Source organism: Herpailurus yagouaroundi, unplaced genomic scaffold (assembly GCF_014898765.1).
Source record: "Herpailurus yagouaroundi ecotype Mexico unplaced genomic scaffold, PumYag 165, whole genome shotgun sequence".
Classification (NCBI taxonomy): domain Eukaryota; kingdom Metazoa; phylum Chordata; class Mammalia; order Carnivora; family Felidae; genus Herpailurus; species Herpailurus yagouaroundi.
Window position 1 is genome coordinate 5,929,126 of NW_024412406.1, and position 23,644 is coordinate 5,952,769.

Consider the following 23,644-nt stretch of genomic DNA (forward strand, 5'->3'; position numbering starts at 1 on the left):
CCAGATTCGGGTCATGTTATGTTAGTCACCTTAGGCTAGATTCCTCTCTTCTCAAAGCCGTGAGAGCAGTTTTGGGGAAGATCTGAATGTTCGTCTTAGTAATAAACTATCCCCACCATAAAATGAAAACCAACTTTATAGTAATATATGCTGCTCAGGCGATTTTACGTGTAACCTTTTTGCCTCTTCCTCTGTTCCACAGTCTTCCGCTTCTCAGAGAAGCCTCCCTTTCTACTTCTTCGTGCTCCTTTCTCTCCCACTACCAAATTCTGATGCTTTATTATTTTCCTTTCTTATTCTGTATCTACTCTCAGAATTAGGATTTTCCCTATTATGGAACAGAATTCATTCTGTTTATAGGTAAAGATATTTGTGAGTATAATGCACTGGGGAAACCATTAAGATGACAGATCTAGGAGTAGAGTATCGAGAGTGAAGGGAGATGTGGAACAAAGGTTCTGAGATTGGAAAATGATAGTAAGCAAAATAGGAATGATTTTTTCCCATCAGTTTTTAATGTGTACATTTTTAAAATTTCAGTATTTCTGGTATCAGGATGCAACTTACAGTTGATGTTATATCAATTTAATTGACAGTGTTCTTTATTCTTAAAGTAATGGTGAGTCTAGTACTCAGTGGCATCTTAGGATGAATTACAGTGATTGAAAAGTTTGTGATGTTCAAGGATGAGTCATATTGTAGAAATGAATAGGAAGAGAGTCTACTCTAGATCTAAGAGAGCAATTATGAGAATTGGTTGCCTCTCTCCTGAGAGCTCTGGATACCTAAAGGTCCGGTTAATACAAATTTCCTTAGATCAGTGGCATTTGAGTAAATATTTAATGACTAGCTGTCCAATAAAAAGCCCCGATTTGCCAATTTCTGTGGCGTAAAACACTCCCACCTTGGTCAATTTTAAGTCACCAGTGTAATGTCACTGAATGCAGAATTGGGAATATTTGTACACAGTCCAGCTCCCACAAGCTGGTGCAGTCTGGAGCCAGCACACCTCTACCTCAGATAATCAGAAGCTAAGCAGTGTCTTGCAAGGTAAGTGCCATGAACCGGGAGATCCTGGAGGAGAAAATGGACTTCTTAGGCTACCTGGCATCGAGAGGTAATGGCTCAGGCATAGCCTGTCTTGGTATATCAAATAACATACAAGCTGGTCAAAAAGAGTAAGACCTCAAGAAATTTCTAAGTAGGATAAGTTTGTCAATCCAGATATTAATACTGTATGTCTGTTGTGGAATGGGTCATCGAAGGGATTAAATCAGATAATGTATGGAAAGATTTAGGACAGTGACTGGTGTATAATAAATAGATGCTACTATTACTGCTGTTCTTGAAATCCTGGTGATTTGGATTTTTGAGAACTGAAGGTGACATTCCTCAAGAATTCCTATTGATGAGGATTCGTGCAGGAGGCAAGTGCGAAGATAGGCAGTCCTAAAGTTATCCTTCAAGAGAGGCATCCTGAGCTCTTGGGTGCTGTCAGCAGTAGCTGTGGCAGGTCATTTTTCATTAATAGAACATATATCTGTAATTTAAAAATGAAGTACTGTTTTATTTTATACAAAGAAATTTTCTCATCTCCTCCCTACAATCAGTAAGCTTTTCCTCATGCTGCCATGGGCACTACCTAGTCGCGGTGGCCATCTTTATTCTTACAAGCCAACCTAGTTTGCAGCTAGAACATCAGGTATTAACTTTATAAAAAATGCATTTTACAGGTAACTCTGCTGGATTATGAATATGTCTCCTGCTCAGGTAGATGTATTATAAGTAGCAAATGCAATGTACACTTTTCCTTATGTTTGTGGATGGAGTTTTGTTTATGATACTTCTTTCATGGGTATTTATGTCTTTGTGGGTATTCTTTTATGTATACTGTCCTTTTTTCATTAACATTTTAAAACATCAGTTTGGTCATTATGTTTTGTTTTTGAGCATAATATTTCAGAATGCATTAGAGACTAGAAGTTCTAATTTGATTCTCAGGCCTTACTGACTAAATCACAGAATTTTAAGTATCAGTATTTGAGACTGTATTTCTCTAATAAGTGCTATAATATGGTTTGAATATTTTATGTACAGTATAGCTTAAAATAGTTAAATACTAGAAATTATTGCAACATTTATTAAATCTTAAATTTTCATCAAAAACTATACACATACACATATCCTATTACAGAAATTACCATACGGTTGAAACCTTCATCTCCACATATGCTCTGCCAGTGAAGCAGTCCATTTAACAAAAGTTTTTTGGAGTGTGAGGGATGGCTCATAATAATTTTGCCAGTAAATTGTCTAGCCTATGGAGCAGTCACCGTATTAGTATTTTTCATGTACTTAGCACAGTTAAATGCCTGCACCTCTGTTTTGTAGTTATCTTTCGACTCCTGCCCCCATCGGCCTACCCAGGATCCATTCACCAGAAGTTCCCACTTTAACTTCCAAATCAGTCGCAAAATCAATACATTCATGACTGAAGATCATGAAGAAGGGTCAGTCATACCAGTGCAGGAGGAGTTGATTAATTTGTTTGTTCATTCATTTGTTCAGCAAATATTTATTGGACCTCTTCAGCTTGGCAGTTACTGTTCTACCTGGGAAGGGCTGGTAAACCAGAGCTCCTAGTTGCCCTCATAAAGTTGGGCGACTTCTACTGGAGGATAAGGGGAATAGATAGTAAACAAGTATATAAATCAATTTTAAAAATTGGTAATTACATGAGTAAAAAGGGATAATATGGTGAAAAAATGTCTGGCGAGTAGAAGATAACAGTAGTTAGAAAAGGGGCTTTGACCTCTATTCTTCTATTGCTTAAAGTCTGAAATACCCTCTGAGGACTTTTTTTTTTTTTTTTTCTTTTGATGATAAACAAATGTCAAGGCTTAAGTTCTATTCCTCTCTGGTCCTACAGACTGAGAATATTATTTCCAACAGTGTGCTAAAAGGAGGAGTTCACTTTAGCCAAGATGTGATCTGAATAGTTTGGTTACTCTTGTTCCACATCCTCATAGCTATGCAGGTAAAAACTGCAGCTCCATGCTTACATACATTGTTTTGGGGGGAGAAACTTTGTATCTTAGAAAATTCCTTGTTGTCCAGGTTTTTTAATGTTTTTAATGTTTATTTATATTTGAGAGAGAGAGACAGAGCACAAGTGAGGGAGAGGCAGAGAGAGAGGGAGGCACAGAATCTGAAGCAGGCTCCAGGCTCCGAGCTGTCAGCACAGAACCTTACACGGGGCTCCAGCTAACAAAGCGGGAGATCGTGATCTGAGCCGAAGTCAGACGCTTAACCGACTGGGCCACCCAGGCACCCCCTTGTTGCCTAGTTTTTAATTCATCCTGAAAAGAAGGTTTCTACCCTTCACAGAATATTTATTGAATTTCCTGAATTCTGTGTGTAGAAACTCTTAGGTTCTTTCCAAAACCCTTCTCTAGGTCTCTTACAGCTACCTGTCACTTATGTTTTGAAAGTATTATAGAAAAGTATCAGATCAGCATAATTACTGTTTCAGTTACTTTGCTTTTCTACCTGTATCCAAGACAAAGTTTGTGGAGGAATTATTTTATTCAGATGTTACCTGTTGTCTTTATAATTGGTAGAAAGATGATACCACCAAATCAGAAAGTAATGAGATCCAGGTAGGTCTCTGGTCCCCTTTCATACCTACAAGTTTAGATTATATGATAGAACAGCTTATTGGGCTGGACACACATTTGCTCTCTATCTCCATGATGTCAGGCTGTGACTGAGCAGATTTTAGGAGGGTAATTCTGACAATGGCAGAACTTGCTTTGATACATTTACTTAAGAGACAACGAATAAGATGTAGATATTTACATAATTTGTTCATCATTCAGCATTCATCAGACGTGCTGTTGAAAATCCCTTTTGAGGACCTGTTTTTTTTCTCTCTTCGGTTTGACTTTGTTGTGGTTGAATCTATTCTGCTTTAGGACAGCTTAATGACATGCAAAGAAAAATACTCCAATTTAACAAAATACCCAGTTTGGCAAAATGTTTTAATTTTTTTCATTATTTTTTAAATTATTTAATTTACTTTTATTTTTCATTTTTATTTTTTTCATTATATTATTAAATTTTTTTATTAAGTTTTAATTCTAGTATAGTTAACATACAGTGTTATATTAGTTTCAGGTATCCAGTATAGTGATTCAACAATTCTATACATTACTCGGTACTCATCATGATAAGTGTACTCTTTAATCCCCATCACCTGTTCCCCTATTTCACCCATCCCCCTACCCACCTCCCCTCTGGTAACCATTACTTTGTTCCCTGTAGTGAAGAGTCTTTTTCTTGGTTTGTCTCTCTCTCTTTTTTTCCTTTTGCTCATTTATTTCTTATTTCAAATCATATGGTATGTGTTTTTTTCTGACTGACTTATTTCACTTAGCATTATACTCTCTAGCTCCATCCATATTGTTGCAAATGGCAAGATTTCATTCTTTTTGTGGCTAAATAATATTCCTTTGTATATACATGTATAACACATCTTCTTTATTCATCTGTCAGTGGACACTTGGGCTGCTTCCATCATTTGGCTATTGTACGTAATACTGAAATAAACATAGGTGTGCATGTATCCCTTTGAAGTAGTGTTTTTGTGTTTGGGGGGTAAATACCCTGTAGTACAGTTACTGGATCACAGGGTAGTTCTGTTTTTAACTTTTTGAGGAACCTCCATACTGTTTTCCACAGTTGCTGCACCAATTTGCATGCCCACCAACAGTGCACAAGGGTTCCTTTTCCTCACCAGCAGTTGTTGTTTCTTTCATTATTGCTTTTTAATATAGATGATGGTATTTCAAACTTAGAGCAGTTGATAAGAATCAGAAATAATTTTGGTTAACTGAATATTCTGATTAGCTAAGTAATGTCCTTTTAGTAAGTTCTACAACTTTTTTGTTTTAATATTTGTTTTTGGTTATAGTTTGCTCTACATCTAATGTGGGGCTTGAACTCACGACCCTGAGATCAGGAATCACATGCTCAACTCACTGAGCCAGCCAGGCACCCCAATTATAGTTTAAAGGAACAGTTTCTGGGTGCTTGTATGGCTCAGTCAGTGGAGTATCTGACTCTTGATTTCAGCTCAGGTCATGGTCCCAGGGTCATGGGATCAAGCCCTGCGTTGGGCTCCACGCTGAGCATGTAGCCTGCTGAAGATTCTCTCTCTCTCTCTTTCGCCCTCTGCCCATCTCCCCAACTCACGAGCTCTCTCTCTCTAAAATAATATAAATAAGTAAATAAGCAAATAAATAAATAAATAAATAAATAAATAAATAAATAAATAAATAACAGTTTTCAACCTTTGTCCCAAGAAACTCTAGAATTCTGCAGAAAGGCTTCAGAGATTGTTCTGGGGGTAGTGGGGAAATTAGGCCCTACTGTCAGAGCAGCTCTACATTCATTATTTTATTACAGTTCTGGGAACATTTTGTTTAAAATATGTATGGGAAATAGTGGTAGTATTTCTACCACCAAAAAAAAAGTTTGAAAAACACGTTTAAAAGAAAATTTATTCTAGAAAGACATATTAATGGTAACATTCAGCATATAAGCATTACATTCAGAATATAATCACAGTGGTATTGTGATCTACTTAGACTCAGTTGCAAAATAAAAATGTTATAAGTAAATTCAGAGAGTTTGAAGGTGTGGATGGCGCCTAATTCTAATAGTACCAACCTTAAAAGTTTTAAACATTATATTATTTTTCTTTCATGTCAAATTATGACTTGAAATCAGAAATCAGATTATGACAAATTAGAATGCCTCAGGCATTAACTTCTTTGGCAGTTATCGAATCAGCTGATTGCTAAATTAATCAGCATTCTCTTCTGTAAAACCCACTGACTGATACCGACACTAACTGGAAAAGAGATTTGTGGTCCTCTGCTCTATTGACACTTTCACTTCTTCCAGTTCAGCTGTATCTTTAGCTAAATAAAGCTAGTTATGTTTGTTCCAAAATCTGTTTATATTATCGTTAAGTAATTTTTTCAATTATTGCATAAATTAATAAAATATGACCATGGAAAGGGTTTTTGTTCTTTAAGAAAGCTCATTTTAATGTTTTGGAAAGACCCCATAAAGGAGAGATTTTTTTTTTTTTTTTTTTTAATTTAAAGAAACTACTCTTGAATTAGTTTGGGCAAGTAAACCATAAAGATTAGTTGGGGGGAATGCTGAAAATCTGGAAGGAATTGCTTTCCAAATGTCTTTCTGTTCCTGGTTTACTTTAAAGTGACTGACCTGGCAATCCCAGACATTGTAGTATGGGTATTGTTTATGTAAGGAAATCAGTGCAGAGCTCCAGTAAGTGGACCTCTCCTCAACAAGAAAGCCTGGACTTCTATCAGATTATTTGCATTACTTGTAAATTGACGTCTTCACAGAGTATGTGTAGACATTTTTTTTTTTAATTTTTTTTTTCAACGTTTTTTATTTATTTTTGGGACAGAGAGAGACAGAGCATGAACGGGCGAGGGGCAGAGAGAGAGGGAGACACAGAATCGGAAACAGGCTGCAGGCTCCGAGCCATCAGCCCAGAGCCTGACGCGGGGCTCGAACTCACAGACCGCGAGATCGTGACCTGGCTGAAGTCGGACGCTTAACCAACTGCGCCACCCAGGCGCCCCTGTGTAGACATTTTTAATGAGTTCTCACTTTAACCTACTTTTCCGTGAGCCAACCTATGAGTCCAAGGGCTTCTACTGTGACTTTTCCATCATGTGAACCTGCCTGCCCTTTTCTTTAGACATTTTTTCTTCTGTCATTAACACAGCATACAGTTTCACTAATTTTGTGCTAGTGTGAATTAAGATTGTTCCCTTTTCATAGTCCCATCTGATAATCATAATAGCTAGTTTTTTGAAAACCTACATTGACGCTTTATGTGTATTGTCTGATTTATTCCTCATAAGAAGCATAGAAAGTAGAGGATATTATCCAAATGAAGAAAGTGAGTTTTCAAGCATAATGTGCTGCAGTGATACAGCTGGTAATTAATAAGGCAGGGATTCAAACCTAGGGCTGTGTGTACCCAACATAGCTCCTGAATTTTTCATTCTACTGTGCTGTTCTCTAAATCTCACAACATACAGTTACTAAGTATCACAAGAGCCCCCTAAAATGATCTCACATATGAGCCAGTTTTTATACCAGGGTCCCTGAGGCAGGCAGTGTGGTCGTGAAGCTCTATGGTGGTCTGTTAAAGAATGGTAGGTAGCCTGTTACAGTGTCCTTGGCTATGGTGTCCATGGTCTAATATGTTTGGATAGTTGTTACCACTAATAAGCTAATGACCACTGGGTCTAGGCTTGTTTCAGAGTGGATGTGTAACATAATTATGGTGAGACCTGTAGCCATAGGAACTGGTTAATGGCTGACAGTGATTCATAGCTTAGAGACAGCAGGCCTCATGTTATTTGGGAATGCTTTATTTCAGAAAAGTTTATTCTGCAAATAGTAGAAAGTTGACTCTTGATACATATAATACTCAATTTTTAATTCTTTGTTTCTTTTTGTAAAATATGTCATCTACTTTCACTTTGTCACTACTAAAGTAGTTTAATCTGTTTTTATGATCTTTGTTTTTTGATGAACCAGGGTCATAATTATAAACATTAATGTGTGTTGTATCATAATTCAAATATATAGAATTATTGCTCCTTAGCCATACAACCCTCCAGGTCTGTGGTTTTTGTGTTTCACCTTTCCATGTCATCATTCTTTTCTGCTGTTGTCCTGGGTCTGCATTTTTAAGGTTTTTTTTGAACTTTTAACTTTTCTTCTAATATTCTGATGCCCAGGAAATTGGTCACCAAATGTGTTGTGCTTAAAATAAGAGCAACTAGTGCCTGAGTGATAACCTCTGAGCCTCTTCTGGAAGTAAAGTGTATGTACTTTAGTACATGGACTTCAACATGTATTTTGACAGCTCCTAAACTCCTCTGCTTAGTTCTCATTGGGTTCTGTGGAGACTTGATGTCACCAGATAACTAACTTCCTGATAAGTGAAGTGTAACTAGGTTGACGTCTTGCCTGTGTTCACTGCCTGTTCACTGATGCCTTTGATAGGGATTGTCACATGTCAGGACAGTGTTTGTTGAACCAGTCAAATGTGCTGAGCGTCTTGGATGAGTATTTATTGTGGTTGAGATTTTAACACCTTCAGTAGAAACAGTAGTGAAAATAAGATGGGATTCGTGGGCCGCAAATACTATTTGAGATGCTATCAGTTCTTACGGTGAATTTGTAAATAAATGAGTAAATTCCTTAAGAACTTTGTAAAACCCAGAGTATTGTTTTATGGCGTTGATTAGTTCTATTGGCTTGGAATGTACCTATAGTACATCTTATCAGTCTCAAGAATTAAGCTGCTGATTTTATTGTTTTTTTAATTAAGTTTTTATTTTCATTCTAGTATAGTTAATATACAGTGATATATTAGTTTCAGGTGTATGATACAGTGATTCAGCAATTCTGTACCTCACCCCAGTGCTCATCACAAGCACTCTCCTCAACCCCTATCACCTGTTTCACCCCTCCCTCCACCCACCTCTCCTCAGGTAACCATCAGTTTGTTCCCTATAGTTAAGAGAGTCTGTTTCTTACTTTCTCTCTTTTTTTCCTTTGCTCATCTGTTTCTTAAATTCCACAGATGAATAAAAGCATATGGTGTTTGTCTTTCTCTAACTTTCTCTGTTTCTTAAATTTGATTCTTAAATTCCACATATGAGTGAAATCATATGGTATTTGTCCTTCTCTGACTGCCTTATTTCACTTCGCATTATACTCTGTAGCTCCATCCATTTGTTGCAAATGGCAAGATTTTGTTCTTTTTTATGATTGAATGATATTCCATTATATATAGAAACACACACGTGCACACTCATGCACACACAACCACATTTTCTTTATTAATTTTATTTTTAAATGTTTATTTTTTTGTTTTTGAGAGAGAGAGAGAGGGAGGGAGAGAGAGTGCACACACAAACAGAGGAGGGGTAGAGAGAGGGAGACAGAGAATCCGAGGCAGTCTCCAGGCTCTGAGCTGTCAGCGCAGAATCTGACTTGGGGCTTGAACTCACCAGCTGTGAGATCATGACCTGACCCAGAGTCAGAGGCTCAACTGACTGAGCCACCGAGGCTCCCCATCATTAATTTTATTTTTAAATAAACTAGGTCATGGTGCAGTTTTTCGCTGAGTCAGCAAACATTTAATGAGCAGCTGTTATATGCCACCTCTGTGTTTAATGCTATTGATGTACAGATTAAAGACAGTCCCTGCTTTCAGGGAGTTGAGGATTCAACTAGGGGGATAGAGAAGCAAATCAATATATATAACACTATATAAGTTCTATTTATTGTATCCTACGGGAATAGAGAAGAGGGGATAGATGATTCTGTTAGATTGTCAGAGATGGTTTCCCAGAGGAACTAGCAATTGAATTGAGTTGTAAAGGATGAAGGATAGGAGATACACAGTGCAGAAAATGGCTGCACTTGGGAGAGTTTTAAGTGAGAGAGAGCTTGGCTTTTCTGGGAACTGAAGTGGCTTAGTTGACTTAAGTTTAAAAGTGATAAGAGAGTGGGGAGATGGAGAGCCAGATCTTCAAGGTATTTATATACCATTCTAAAAAATTGGGGTTTTATTCTGAAAGTGACAAAGAACCATGAAAACATGGGCCAGTTTTGTGTTTCAATGAGATCATTCTGGCGGTGGTGGAGCATATGTTCGAAGAATGAAATTGGAGTTAGGGAGCCCAATAATGAAGCTTTGGAAAGAAGTGATGAGAACTTGACTTAAGTCTGAGGGTCAAAAGAAGAGACTTTCATTAGCAATTTAGGAGATAGAAGAAACAGGTCTTGATGACTAAGTATGGATGGTAAGGTAGAAGTTTTGAATGATGTTTGATTTAAGACATGAATGACCAGGCAGATAGTAAGTCAGGTTGTGTTGGGGAGGTGGAGATGGGGAATGTATTATATTGATATTTTTTCCTGCTTCAAAAATATAAATTACATGCCTAAATTTAGATCAGTTTTGATTCTCTCATGCTCACTCATAGACTACTTCTGATTAGTATCAGTTAAGGAACATTTCTCTTTTTACTGAAATACAAACTCCTTGTGGTTAAGCCATGCTTATCTTTTTGGTTAAAGAGCCAAATTTTCTAAATCTTATAATTTCATTGTTCTTTTTTAATTCTGATTTTTCAAGAATTGTATATATTTCTGTAAAATCCTGAAGTCCAGTTTTCAAATGGAATCTATTTATTTGTTAACGTGTTAATGAAGATCACGTCTTTTAAAGCATTATTTCTACATTGGCATCTCTATCAAAACACACATGAGTGACAGTTCTGAAAATCGAAGAGTTTCAAAACAAGCATGATTGGCAGTTCTAAGGTAAGTAGCGCGTGCACTGAATTTTATCTGTACTTTTGTTTGACACTGAGGTGGAAAAAATGAGCTAATTTCCCAGGCTTTGTTTCTATTTCAGGTTGTGTGATATATGGGGTCAAATAAAGAGTGGGATGGATATTGAGTGTTTCAAAAACCAAAGTTTTCAAGGTGTATTGGTGGGGGAAAAGAGAATATAAAGAACTTGAATTGAGTAGTTCTTTTTATTCCAGCAGACATGGTAGGTACACAGTTAAAAAGTATGGCATGTTTTTAAATAGATTTGTGATTGAAACTCATACTATCGGATTTTCTTAACAGAGCTCGGACTGTTTTTTCAGGTAAAAGAGCATCCACTATATTTAACTTTTTAGTAAGAAGCCTTAAGGGTATGTGTAAATTATAAAATATGATCTCAGAAGTGTTCTGAGTTCATGAAACACACATAATCAGGCTTTTGAATAGCATTAGAGTTAACAACAACAACAAAACCAAGCTCATAGAGAAAGAGAACAGTTGGTGTTTGCCAGAGGCAGAGGATAGGGGATGGGCAAAATGGGTGATGGGGTCAAAAGGTACAAATGTCCAGTTATAAAATAAGTAAGTCATGGGGATGTGATGTATTGCATGGTGATATCGTTAATAATACTGTATTGCCTATTTGAAAGTTGCTAAGAGTAGTTCTTAAAAGTTCTCATCATAAGAAAAAAATTCTTGTGTAACTAACTGTATGTGGTGACGATGTTAACCAGACTTAATGTGGTAACCATTTCACAACGTACGCAAATATCGAATCATTATGTTGTATACCTGATATTAATATCATGTTATACCAGTTATACTAGTCTATTGGATTTTATTTTGATTGATGTGCAAAATGGATTTGCTTCATGTAGCATATTCAAATATATATAGCGGTATTAGTCCAGAGAGTTGTAAACTTATATGTCTGTTAAGTTTGCCGTATATGCCTTGCCAGGATTGTAAAGGTTAAAAGTGAATCTGGAAACTACTATGATGGCTGCTTGTTAAGGAATGAAAGCAATTAAGTGTTCCCACAAAAGCTTTGAAGTTAATATCTTAATAGGATGAAGAGGAGAAAAAGTCAAGGCTGCACTCCTACAATTGGTTCAGGCTGTAGTTCTATTGACTTAAGAGGAGACTTTAGAAAAATTAAAAGCTATCTTAAATAGAAAGTGTGAGTTCTATTTTAGTTTGTTGAATTTTGTATTAATTTAGATTGCCACTTTATAACATCTAGAGACTCTCAGGGACAGGACTTCACTATGTATTCTGTAATTTGTGGTTAATAATAAGAACAATAATAGCTAACATTTGTTGAGCATGCTGTGCTAGGCACTTTGCTAAGAGTTTTGCATATATTTTTTCTTCAATCTTTTTGTTGCTCTATGGTAGATACTATTAGAATCTTCACAGAAACAAAACAAAACAAACAAAAACATTGAAGAAACAAAGGCTTACAGAGATTTTTAAGTCACTTGCTCCAGGGTAGCAACTAGTAGGTAAGCAGACCTGAGACAGTGTCACTCCATATTGTTAACCATTACTTCATACCAATCAAATACACTTCCAGGGAGTTTGTGTGTATGATTTGTTAGTTTTTTCAGCAAATATTCATTGATTATTTTAATTGTAGTGTGCTGAATGCAGTTTAAATGAACTGTATGATGGGGCGATTGGGTGGCTCAATTGGTTAAGCATCCAACTTTGGCTCAGGTCATCATCTCATGGTTCGTGGGTTCGAGCCCACGAGCTCTGTGCTGACAGCTCAGAGCCTGGAGCCTGCCTCAGATTCTGTGCCTCCCTCTCTCTCTGCCCCTCCCCTGCTCACGCTGTGTGTCTCTCTCAAAAATAAATAAACTTTAAGTGAATGTATGATGTCTTTAGGAGGAAAGGTGCATACATAGAGCGCAGTAACATAGAGGAAGACATGAATGATGTGGTCAAATAGAAATCAAAGAAGAAGCAAGAGAAATGAAAGTTGGAATGGTTTCATAAACAAACAAAAAGGGCCTCCTCAAAGAGGTGAAACTTTAGCTAGATTCTGAAGGATAAGGGAAGGAGTGTTAGGAAATAGATATTAAGAAGACATCTGTTGGGGAAACACCATGAGTAATGGCATAGAATTGAGAATGAGCTTGGTGAGGTTGTGTTAGCTATCTATATCTGTGTAGCTATCTGTATCTGTGTATCATACTCCAAAACTTAGTGGCTTAAAACAATAAAAATTTATTATTTCACACAATTTCTGTGGGTCAGGAATCTAGGAGTGTTTTAGCTGAACAGTTGTGGCTCAGGGTTTCTCATGAAGTTCAGACAAGATATTGGCTAAGGCTACAGTCATCTGAAGGCTTGACTGAGACTGGAGGATTTGATTCCAAGGTGGCTCCCTCACATGGCAGGTTAGTGTTGGCTGTGGGCAGGAAGCTTCAGTTTCTCTTCTTATGGACCTCTTCACTGGGCTACTTGAGTGTCTTCACAACATAGTAGTTCGCTTCCCTCAGAGTGTATGATTTAAGAGAGATTGAGGTGGTTGTGATATCTCTTATAACCTAGTCACGCATTGCCATTTCTGCCTTATTCTATTCATTAGAAGCAAGTCACTAAACATAGCCTACACTCAAGGGGAAGGGAATTAGTTTCCACCTTAAAAATCTTTTTTAAATGTTTATTTTTGAGAGAGAGAGAGACAGAGCATGAGCAGGGAAGGGGCAGAGAGAGGGGGACACAGAATCCGAAGCAGGCTCCAGGCTCTGAGCTGTCAGCACAAAGCCTAATGTGGGGCTCGAACTCATGAACTGCGAGATCATGACCTGAGCCAAAGCTGGATGCTGAAACTATTGAGCCACCTGGGCACCCCAGTTTCCACCTTTTAGAGGGACTTGTGTCCAACTTATATGGATATACTTTTAAACCATCACAGTGGTCAGGAGCCCGTGGCTTGGTTGAAGTTTTAGGGAGTAATGAAATACTTGCTTTGTTAGACAGGCAAGGATCCTTATAGAAAACTCTGAATTTCAGGCTAAAAACTTATGACAATGGAAAGACAGCAGAGTGGCATTTGGGAAATGGTATTTTTGGGTGATGACACTAGCAGTGAGGTGTAAGAGGGAATGGATGCAGCAAGGGAAGTTCTGAGACTGTCATAGTAATTCAGGCAGGGGCTGGACCAGAGTGAGAAGAGACAGGAAAGGAAAAGACTGTTCACAGAAATGACTGATACTTGAGGTTTCCAGCCTAGTGGCTAGAAAAATAGAGGGCACAGCAATAGAGAAGTTGGGCAGAGCTGCTGTTCATAGGGCAGGACGTGGAGTTCTGTTTTAAACGTGTTGTGATTTTCTGTAGATATTTGGCCTTTGTGGGATTGGAATTGTGAAAGGTTAGGCTGTAGAGTAACAGTGGATCTGGAATTAGCAAGTTCATATTGGACTATAAGTTTCTATATCTTTTGCCTTTATCAGCAAAAACAAAACAAAAAACAAAGGCAGCAGCATCAGTGCAGATTTGTGTTTGTGCCACATTAAGGGAGAGTGACTGATTTGAAGAAACCTTGTAGTGTTCAGTTTCAGGCATCCTTTTAGAACTGAAATAGCTTTATTTCTAAAAGTGGAATGTGAATATAGCAGTAACAGGTGAGATCCTAGAGAAGTAGCATAACCTTCGAGGTATATTCACTACAGGTTCATATCATTCAGCTTTGGCCAGAGCTCTCAAAATTCTTTCACTCATTTTTAGTAAATTTCTTATTGCTTTACCTTCTTCACTCTTGTGCCTCTTTTTCCTTTCTTCACTTCTTAGCAGATAACCTTACCTCCTTCTTTATTGAAATCAAATTCATACATTAGTTTAATCCATATGAAATTGCTATTTTTTTAAGTTTATTTATTTTGAGAGAGAGCAAGCACAGAGGGGCAGAGAGAGAGAGAGAGGGAGAGAGAGAATCCCAAGCAGGCTCTGTGCTCTGAGCACAGAGCCCGACACGGGACTTGACCCCATGAACTGTGAGATCATGACTTGAACTAAAACCAAGAGCTGGATGCTTAACCAACTGGACTGTCCAGGTGCCCTGAAATTGGTTTGTTTTTTGTTTTTTGTTTTTTGCTTTTTTTTTTTTAAGTAAAAAAGTTGAATATCTGATTCAACTTAATACCCCTGGATTTCCTATCCAACCTTAAATCATCTTTTCTACAGAATTTGATAAAATTTGAGAGTTTTACTTTGTCAGTGCAGAGCCTGCTTGGGATTCTGTCTTCCCCTCTCAAAATAAATTAAGGGGGAAAAAAAAAAAAAGGTTTTACTTTGTTTCTCCTTCAAACTGTGGTTCTGTTCCTCCCGACCTCCAAATTGCCCTTGTTTTCCAGATTCCATTCATTCCTCAGGTCAGCCTGCCTGGCTCTGCCCTCACCATCCTACTAATTGAAAGCACCCTTGTAAATTTGTCAGTGACCTGGGCACCTGCCCAGCAGTTGACTCAAATGCTCGTAGTATTCAGCACTGTTGGCTCTTCCCTTTTCTGAAACTGTCATATGCCTTCAAGACTTCCTTGTTCTTTTTATGCATTCCTCTAAAAATGCTATATAAAATCTTAGAGGAGAAACATGGTAAAGAGGAGATACAGTAGTTTTTGGCGTGTGTAGGGAAGTCAAGCAGGGCAAGTATCAGGAAGACGTGGGAGTGGAGGGTAAGAGGCCTTGGTTCTAATTCTATATCATCACTGAAAAACACTTTATATGCCTGTAAATGACCCTTATAAATGTCTCCACCTATATGTATCCCTTTTTAAAAAATTTTAATTGTGGGTAAATTAGAAATCATTCAGGTTCAACATAGTCCTGTACTTAAAAATACGATGCTTTGTTTTTAGCTTGTTTTAATTTTTAAGCAGAAATTTTTCCATAAATATACTACAGTTAGGTTTCTTTTAAAGTTTTAATTCACAACCTTAATTTTGGGCCTAAAATAGAATACTTTGTGTTTTTTTAAAAAATGCAAATTAGTATTAAATAGGTATAATTAAATCCTTAATTAGTACTGATTGAGCTTATTATAATGTTCATGTGGATTGTATGCTGTTGACTGTGTCATTTTTGAATTTATTAAGCAAACAACTCTTTCCTTGATGTATTTTCCTTAAAAGCATTTTCCTTTATATACAGTACTTTATTGAAAATGGAGTTACCAATTACTTGTTATGGTATATAGTAGAGAGGACTATACCTCTTTCAGTGCGGGATATATATGATTTGAAGTTATTTGGCTTCGAAAATATATTGCTGTGAGCGTATACATTCTGAGACTCAGCATTTTTACTTGAGTTAACCTTACCTCAGAACTTCTGGTTTGATTCACCATCCATTTTGCTTTGGACTTTACATTTACTTTTTATTTACTGGAACGGTATGTGCCAAACTGTTCTTGAAAGTTAACAGCTAACCATAAACTCTTTAAATCTCAAAATCTAATCCAGAGACTAAGTATCTTTTCCTTAATTGCAATTGCAAATATTTTAGCCTGCCTGTTTCCTGGATGTAATTGATTTAGAAACTTTAATTTTGAATTTAGCTTGTTTTTCAAATGCTGTGCCTCCATCATGAATTTTTTAAGTTCTTGTTTCATTTATTTTACTGAAGGAAGCATCTGAAGTTTGAAGGAAAATGTTCCAGAATTAAAGCTTAACATATGCTAATTTGTGGTATAAGTTCTATGTGTGTTAGCAATGGTAAAATTAGTTAGTAATGGTTCCTGATTTTTAGAACTATAATGAAATTCTCCCTACAAAGGAATCTTAAGTCACTTTAAGAAAACAAACATATGCCATATCTTTTGGCAAAAATAATTTTTAAGTGTCTGGCATAGCGCCTTGCAGTTGATAAATTCACCATAAATATTCATTGCTTACCTTTTTGATAGACAGGAGTCATAAAAGCATTTAGCTCACAGTAGGGGGTTGCGATTATTGGTTGAGATGTACTGTTCTTCATTTTCCATTGGTGTTACAAAGGAACACAATTACATTTGTTGAAGAGGTGTAAGTATTCCTCTTGCAGAAGTAATGAGAACTGTTAAGAAAAATAAAACTAACGTTGAATTCAATGAGAATTTATTATTTTCCAGAATTGGAAATTAGGAGATTATCTGTTCTTCATAGTTGTCTAAGATTATCATAATCATAACCAATAATTATCAGCTGTTAGCTCTTACTATGTTTAGTCACTTTTAACATTTATTCATTATTGAGAGACAGAGAAAGACAGAGTGTGAGTGGGGGAGGGGCAGAGAGAGAGGGAGGCAGAATCTGAAGCAGGCCCCAGGCTCCGAGTTGTCAGCACAGAGCCCTGTGGCGGGACTTGAACTCACAGACCATGAGATCATGACTTGAGCTGAAGTTGGATGCTTAACCAACTGAGCCACCCAGGCACCCCGCGTTCAGTCACTTTTAAGCATCATTGTGGTTTAAGCTCATTGGCCCTGAATTCCTGCATTTGAATCCTGGCTGTATTATTTTTAATTGTGTGATCTGGGCAAATTACTTAACTTACTGGAGTCTCAATTTCCTGGTCTTTAAAATGGATGAATATTGATAGGACTTGCCTCAAATGGTTGGTGAGAACTAAATGAGGCTGTCCCCATTGTCATCGTCGTCGTCATCATCATCATCATCATCACCATCATAGTCATCAGCAGCTGACATTATTGAAGCTTTCTGCATATCAGACAGATACTATAATTCATATCTTACTATCATTATGCCTACATTACACATGAGGAAAGTAAGCCTCAGAGAACTTAAGTGGCTTTCTAAATCACTTGGACTTATGTCAGTTGCACATAGCAGAAAACCTGACAACTTGTGGTTTAAATGTATAGAGACTTACTTTTCTTGTGTAAGATTTCTGGATGTTGATGGCTTTGGGGCTTGCTTCAGCAGTTGACAATGTCAGCACCGGCTTCCTGCTTCTGGAGTCTTGGGTGCAGTAAGGCTGCTGGATAACTTCTCTGTATTCAAGACAAGGAAAAGAATGGGGTGGGCCTGGTTAACTTCTCTGTCTTTTTTATCAGGAAAACAAAAGTCTTTTAGAAATCTCTTCCAGACTTCAGCCAACCTTTCTTTGATCAGACCTGTATAAATTGGCCCCTCCCCTAGCCGCAGGGAAGGCTCTGAAAACAAGCAATTCGCCTTTTCATAGTGCTGTGCTGCAGGGGAGAAGAGGAATGAATAACTCTCCCCTTACTTAGCCAGCGGGCTCTGCCCCTTTGTCTGAGCTCCACCTGTTCAGTGGCAGAACTGAGGTACAGATGTAGGTGTATTGCACTCCAGAGGCCTATTTCTCCAATTCTGCCCCTCAAAAACTCAACATACCCACATTCCAAACACTTTGAATAAACACTATCCAACATCTACATAGGTACAGTTTTTCTTCTTAAAATTTTGTATTTTTCAGAATAAAAATTACTTACGTCTTTAGGCTGGCTGAATTTTGAGGTTATAGGTTCTGTGTTTCTCCCTATCTTCAAATAAAAATATAAAACAAAACAAAAACTAGTGACTGAATGCTTTTTATCTTAGAAATGACTACTAAGATATGTTTGTTTCAGGGAATTTCTGATAACATTTTTCAACTTTCTATAGAAAAAAAACCATAGTACATAATTAAAGTAATACATTTTTGTCTCTTTCCGTTCTAATTATTATGGTTTAGCTCATGGTAAACGAGTTTGTTCTATGCTCATTTCCTAAGGGGTGGTTATCCACTGATTTCATTTTCTGGAAAATAAAATTATGTCACAATTCTTGGAAACTGCATATTTATTTATTTTTTTGTTTTGTTTTTTCAGAGATGGGGGTGGGGTGAAAGCGGGTGAAATTAAGGTCACAATTCAAATTCTCTACTCAGTCCTCAGAGACATAACCATAGCTTATTACTGTTTTATTCTGTCTTGTTCATATTTGAGGTAAATGGCATTGAATTTTATAGAGGAAAAAGGGATAAGATGGAGTCACATTTTGAGCTAGGCAACATTATCCACATTTTGTAGGCAAAGAGACTGAGGCCTAGAGAAGTGTGAAATCTGGGCAGAGTCAGTAAGCTAGTATACCACAGTTTGGATTGGAGCCTGACCTGTTCCACAGCTCATCAAGAGGCCGAAATCCTGAACAGTCTGTCCGCTTAGGACACATCTTTCTGTTTCTTTTAAGATATTTAAATGGCATGTTTATCAAACACAATATACCTCTACATATCGCTTTTTACATTTCAACTTTTTGTTGCAATAGTGTTTTGGGAAATAATTAAGAAACATAATTAAGTGTAAGTCATAGTTTATCTTAGGCCACACTTTCTGATATCTGTTTTACTGAATTACTTTACTGGAGATGTTATCAACTAATATTTATCTAAGTTCAGCTGAATTCAGCCACACCATTGTCAACCATGAACTGTCATTGACTGATAAAACAGATGAACTCTTTCCCTTTGACCTTTCTAGTCTGAATTTCAAAATATGTCTTTTTAACTAAAAAACATCCTGATATGGTCTATCTACATTTCTATGTGCATAGCTCTATTTTCAGGTTCATGTTTTTAAATTGGGTAATTAACCAAAATATTTCTAGTTGCATTTTTATTTTATTTTTTTTTTTAACGTTTATTTATTTTTGAGACAGGGAGAGACAGAGCATGAACAGGGGAGGGTCAGAGAGAGAGGGAGACACAGAATCCGAAACGGGCTCCAGGCTCTGAGCTATCAGCACAGACGCGAGGCTTGAACTCACGGAGCGTAAGATCATGACCTGAGCCAAAGTCGGACGCTCAACCGACTGAGCCACCCAGGCGCCCCTCTAGTTGCATTTTTATAAGAAAAAGGGAAGTTAAAAATGTATTTATACATTTATCATTGTAAATATCATCAAATACTATATTCTTTTACATTAGAATTTTATGGCTTACTGAAAATGCATCAGTTTATGGCTTACTGAAAATGCATCAGTTTCAATTTATACAAGGTTCTAATTTTACTGTATGCTCTTTTGTTTATTATAAAAATATGCTATTGAGCAAACCAAACCCAATTAATTCTGTTGATTTCTTCATTTTCTTATTTATTTCATTTCATTTCATTTTTAAGCAATCTCTATACCATTGTGGGGCTTGAACGCACAACCTGAGATCAAGAGTTGTATGCTCCACCACCTGAGCCAGCAGAGTGCCCCAGTTTCTTCATTCTAGATTGAAACTTTTATTTGCATATTTATTCTACATATTTATCACTATACAGTGTCAAAGCTAATATTCTTCAATGACCAAGCCAAATTGCTAAAGATATATTATGTTGGTATTTCTGTTACTAAGTTTTTTGTTTGTTTGTATTTGTAAGAGTAATGCATTCTCATAAAAAAATCTATGGGAAATTCCCTAAGTAGGAAAAATTTAAAACTTCATGTGTTTTGATGTATGTTAACTAGACTTCTTGTGATCATTTTGCAATATATACATATATTGAATCGTTATGTTGTATACTTGAAACTAATATCTGTCATATGGCTAATATATGTTATATGTCAGTTATAACTCCATTAAAAAATTACTACTGACTCTAAAACAAACACCTTCACAGGCCCACCAGTCCCTCCAGTCATTTCATGTAGACATGGATTTTTGTTTTGTTTGTATATGGTTTTAATCATACTCTCTTATATGATTCAAAGTCATGAATTTCTCAGTTTTATAGCCTAGCATTTTTCATTGCAAAAGATGCCTTATATCTCACTGAATATAACACAGTTTTTTTAAATGTTTCTATTTATTAGATATTTAGGTTGCCTCTTTTATCTCTTATAAGTGACACCGCTATGAACATCTTCAGGATAAGACTTCTAGGGTTATCTTTTTTTTTTTTAACATTTATTTTTTTGAGAGACAGAGCATGAGCAGGTGAGGGGCAGAGAGAGAGAGACAGAATCCACAGCAGGCTCCAGGCTCTGAGCTGTCAGCACAGAGCCAGATGTGGGGCTCAAACCCATGAACTGTAAGATCATGACCTGAGCTGAAGTCGGATGTTTAGTGACTGAGCCACCCAGGTGTCCCTAGGATTATCTTTTTATGAAGGATTAAGTGGAATAACTAGGATGAAGGGTTTTGGTATTTTTCAGTCTTATGTGAATAGATTGAGCATTTTATGTTTATTAATAGTATTTTTTGGTAAATGTCAGTTTCTTAGCTTATTTATCTGTTGGGATTATAGTGTCTTCCTGGTAAGGGTATATGAGCTTGATTTAATATATTGCTCATCTTTTATTTTAAAAATACTTTTTATGGGCACCTGGGTGACTGTCGTTTAAGTGACTTGACTCTTGATTTCAGCTCAGGTCATGATCTCACATAGCATGCTGACAGTGCAGAGCCTGCTTGGGATTTTCTCTGTCTCTGCCCCTCTCCCACTCTCTCTCAAAATAAATAAATACACTTAAAAAAATACTGTTTTATTATGGAAGTAATTGAGGCTTATTGTAAAATCCAAATTAAGATAAATTAATGGAAGAAAACAAAGATCACCTTGTGAAAACATTTTAATATATGTGTAAAAAAAGTTCCTAACAGGGGCGCCTGGGTGGCGCAGTCGGTTAAGCGTCCGACTTCAGCCAGGTCACGATCTCGCGGTCCATGAGTTCGAGCCCCGCGTGGGGCTCTGGGCTGATGGCTCAGAGCCTGGAGCCTGCTTCCGATTCTGTGTCTCCCTCTCTCTCTGCCCCTCCCCCGTTCATGCTCTCTCTCTGTCCCAAAAATAAATAAAAAACGTTGAAAAAAAATTTTTTTAATAAAAAGTTCCTAACAAAAATCTTATTTTTTTTACTTATTTTATTTTTTATTTTTGTAAATTTACATCCAAATTAGCATATAGTGCAACAATGATTTCAAGAGTAGATTCCTGAGTATCCCTTACCCATTCAGCCCATCCCCCCTCCCACAACCCCTCCCGTAACCCTCAGTTTGTTCTCCATATTTTTTTTTATATAATTTATTTTTTATTTTTTAAAATTTGCATCCAAATTAGTATATAGTGAAGCAATGATTTCAGGAGTAGAATACTTAATGCCTCTTACCCATTTAGCCCATCCCCCCCCCCACAACCCCTCCAGCAACCCTCAGTTTGTTCTCCATATTTATGAGTCTTGTCTGTTTTGTCCCCCTCCCTGTTTTTATATTACTTTTCTGTCCCCTTATGTTCATCTGTTTTGTCTCTTAAAGTCCTCATATGAGTGAAGTCATATGATTTTTGTCTTTCTCTGACTCATTTCACTTAGCATAATACCCTCCAGTTCCATCCACATCGTTGCAAATGGCAAGATTTCATTCTTTTTGATTGCTGAGTAATACTCCATTGTATATATATACCACATCTTATTTATCCATTCATCCATCAATGGACATTTGGGCTCTTTCCATACTTTGGCTATTGTTGATAGTGCTGCTATAAACATGGGGGTGCACGTGTCCCTTTGAAACAGCACACCTGGGTCCTGTGGATAAATGCCTAGTAGTGCAATTGCTGGGTCGTAGGGTAATTCTATTTTTAGTTTGTTTTTTTTTTTAATTTTTTTTTCAACGTTTTTATTTATTTTTGGGACAGAGAGAGACAGAGCATGAACGGGGGAGGGGCAGAGAGAGAGGGAGACACAGAATTGGAAACAGGCTCCAGGCTCTGAGCCATCAGCCCAGAGCCCGACGCGGGGCTCGAACTCACGGAGCGCGAGATCGTGACCTGGCTGAAGTCGGACGCTTAACCGACTGCGCCACCCAGGCGCCCCTCTATTTTTAGTTTTTTGAGGAACCTCCCTACTGTTTTCCAGAGTGGCTGCACCAGCTTGCATTGCCACCAACAATGCAAAAGAGATCCTCTTTCTCTGCATCCTCACCAACATCTTTTGTTGCCTGAGTTGTTTATGTTAGCCATTCTGACAGGTGTAAGGTGGTATCTCATTGTGGTTTTGGTTTGTATTTCCTGATGATGAGTGATGTTGAGCATTTTTTCATGTGTCGGTTGGCCATCTGGATGTCTTCTTCGGAGAAGTGTCTATTCATGTCTGTTGCCCATTTCTTCACTGGATTATTTGTTTTTTGGGTGTTGAGTTTGATAAGTTCTTTATAGATTTTGGATACAAACCCTTTATCTGATATGTCATTTGCAAATATCTTCTCCCATTCTGTCGGTTGCCTTTAGTTTTGCTGATTGTTTCCTTCACTGTGCAGAAGCTTTTTGTTTTGATGAGGTCCCAGTAGTTCATTTTTGCTTTTGTTTCCCTTGCCTCTGGAGATGTGTTGAGTAAGAACAAAAATCTTATTTTTGAATACTATCTTATAACTACTTTCCTCCCAGTAGATCTGTAATTAATGTCATAAACAAAAGTGTTGAAGACTACATAGGATTCCATTACTATAAATTTAAGTAGTCCCCTATGGATATATATTGATGTTTTTTCCAGTGTTCTCTATTTTCATAAACAACATTTCAGTGACAATTGTGTTTGTAAATCTTGGGATGATCATCTGATTTTTTTTTTTTAATTAAATTCTTTGGAGTAGAGAACTAGAAAGGATGTATATTATTTAAAAATTTATGCGTATTTCCAATTTGCCATAAAGTATTTCTCTTTTTAATACTAGGTGCTAGTTTATTTTTCATGTTTGTCAATCTAATGTTATATCATTGTTTTATTTTCTTTAAATTTTTTTAATGTTTATATTTGAGAGAGAGAGAGACAGAGTGCAAGCGGGAAGGAGCAGAGAGAGAGGGAGACACAGAATGTGAAGCAGCCTCCAGGCTCTGAGCTGTCGGCACAGAGCCCGATATGGGGCTCGAACTCATGGACTGTGAGATCATGACCTGACTGAAGTTGGACACTTAACTGACTGAGCCACCCACATGCCCCCATATGTCATTGTTTTAATTTGCATTTTTCAGGCACTGATGAATATGTTGCCATTTATTTAATTCTGACATGAATTTTATATTCTGGTTTCATTAGTTCATTCCAGTTGATCATTAATATTTTTTATTAATCACTTTATCACTTTATACCCTTTTTCAAAATGATTGAAACTGTTTACTTTCAGTTTATTGTTCATTACTTTTGCCATAGAAAATTTTTCTTTTAGCATATATTTTATATATT

The 23,644-nt window shown here is 36.9% G+C and overlaps 1 protein-coding gene across 2 annotated transcripts in view; it reads left to right on the forward strand.

Annotated features, from left to right (window-relative positions):
- MRPS28 (mitochondrial ribosomal protein S28) overlaps positions 1-23,644 on the forward strand; it is a 204,859-nt gene that overhangs the window by 21,898 nt on the left and 159,317 nt on the right. The gene's annotated exons all lie outside the window — the stretch shown is intronic.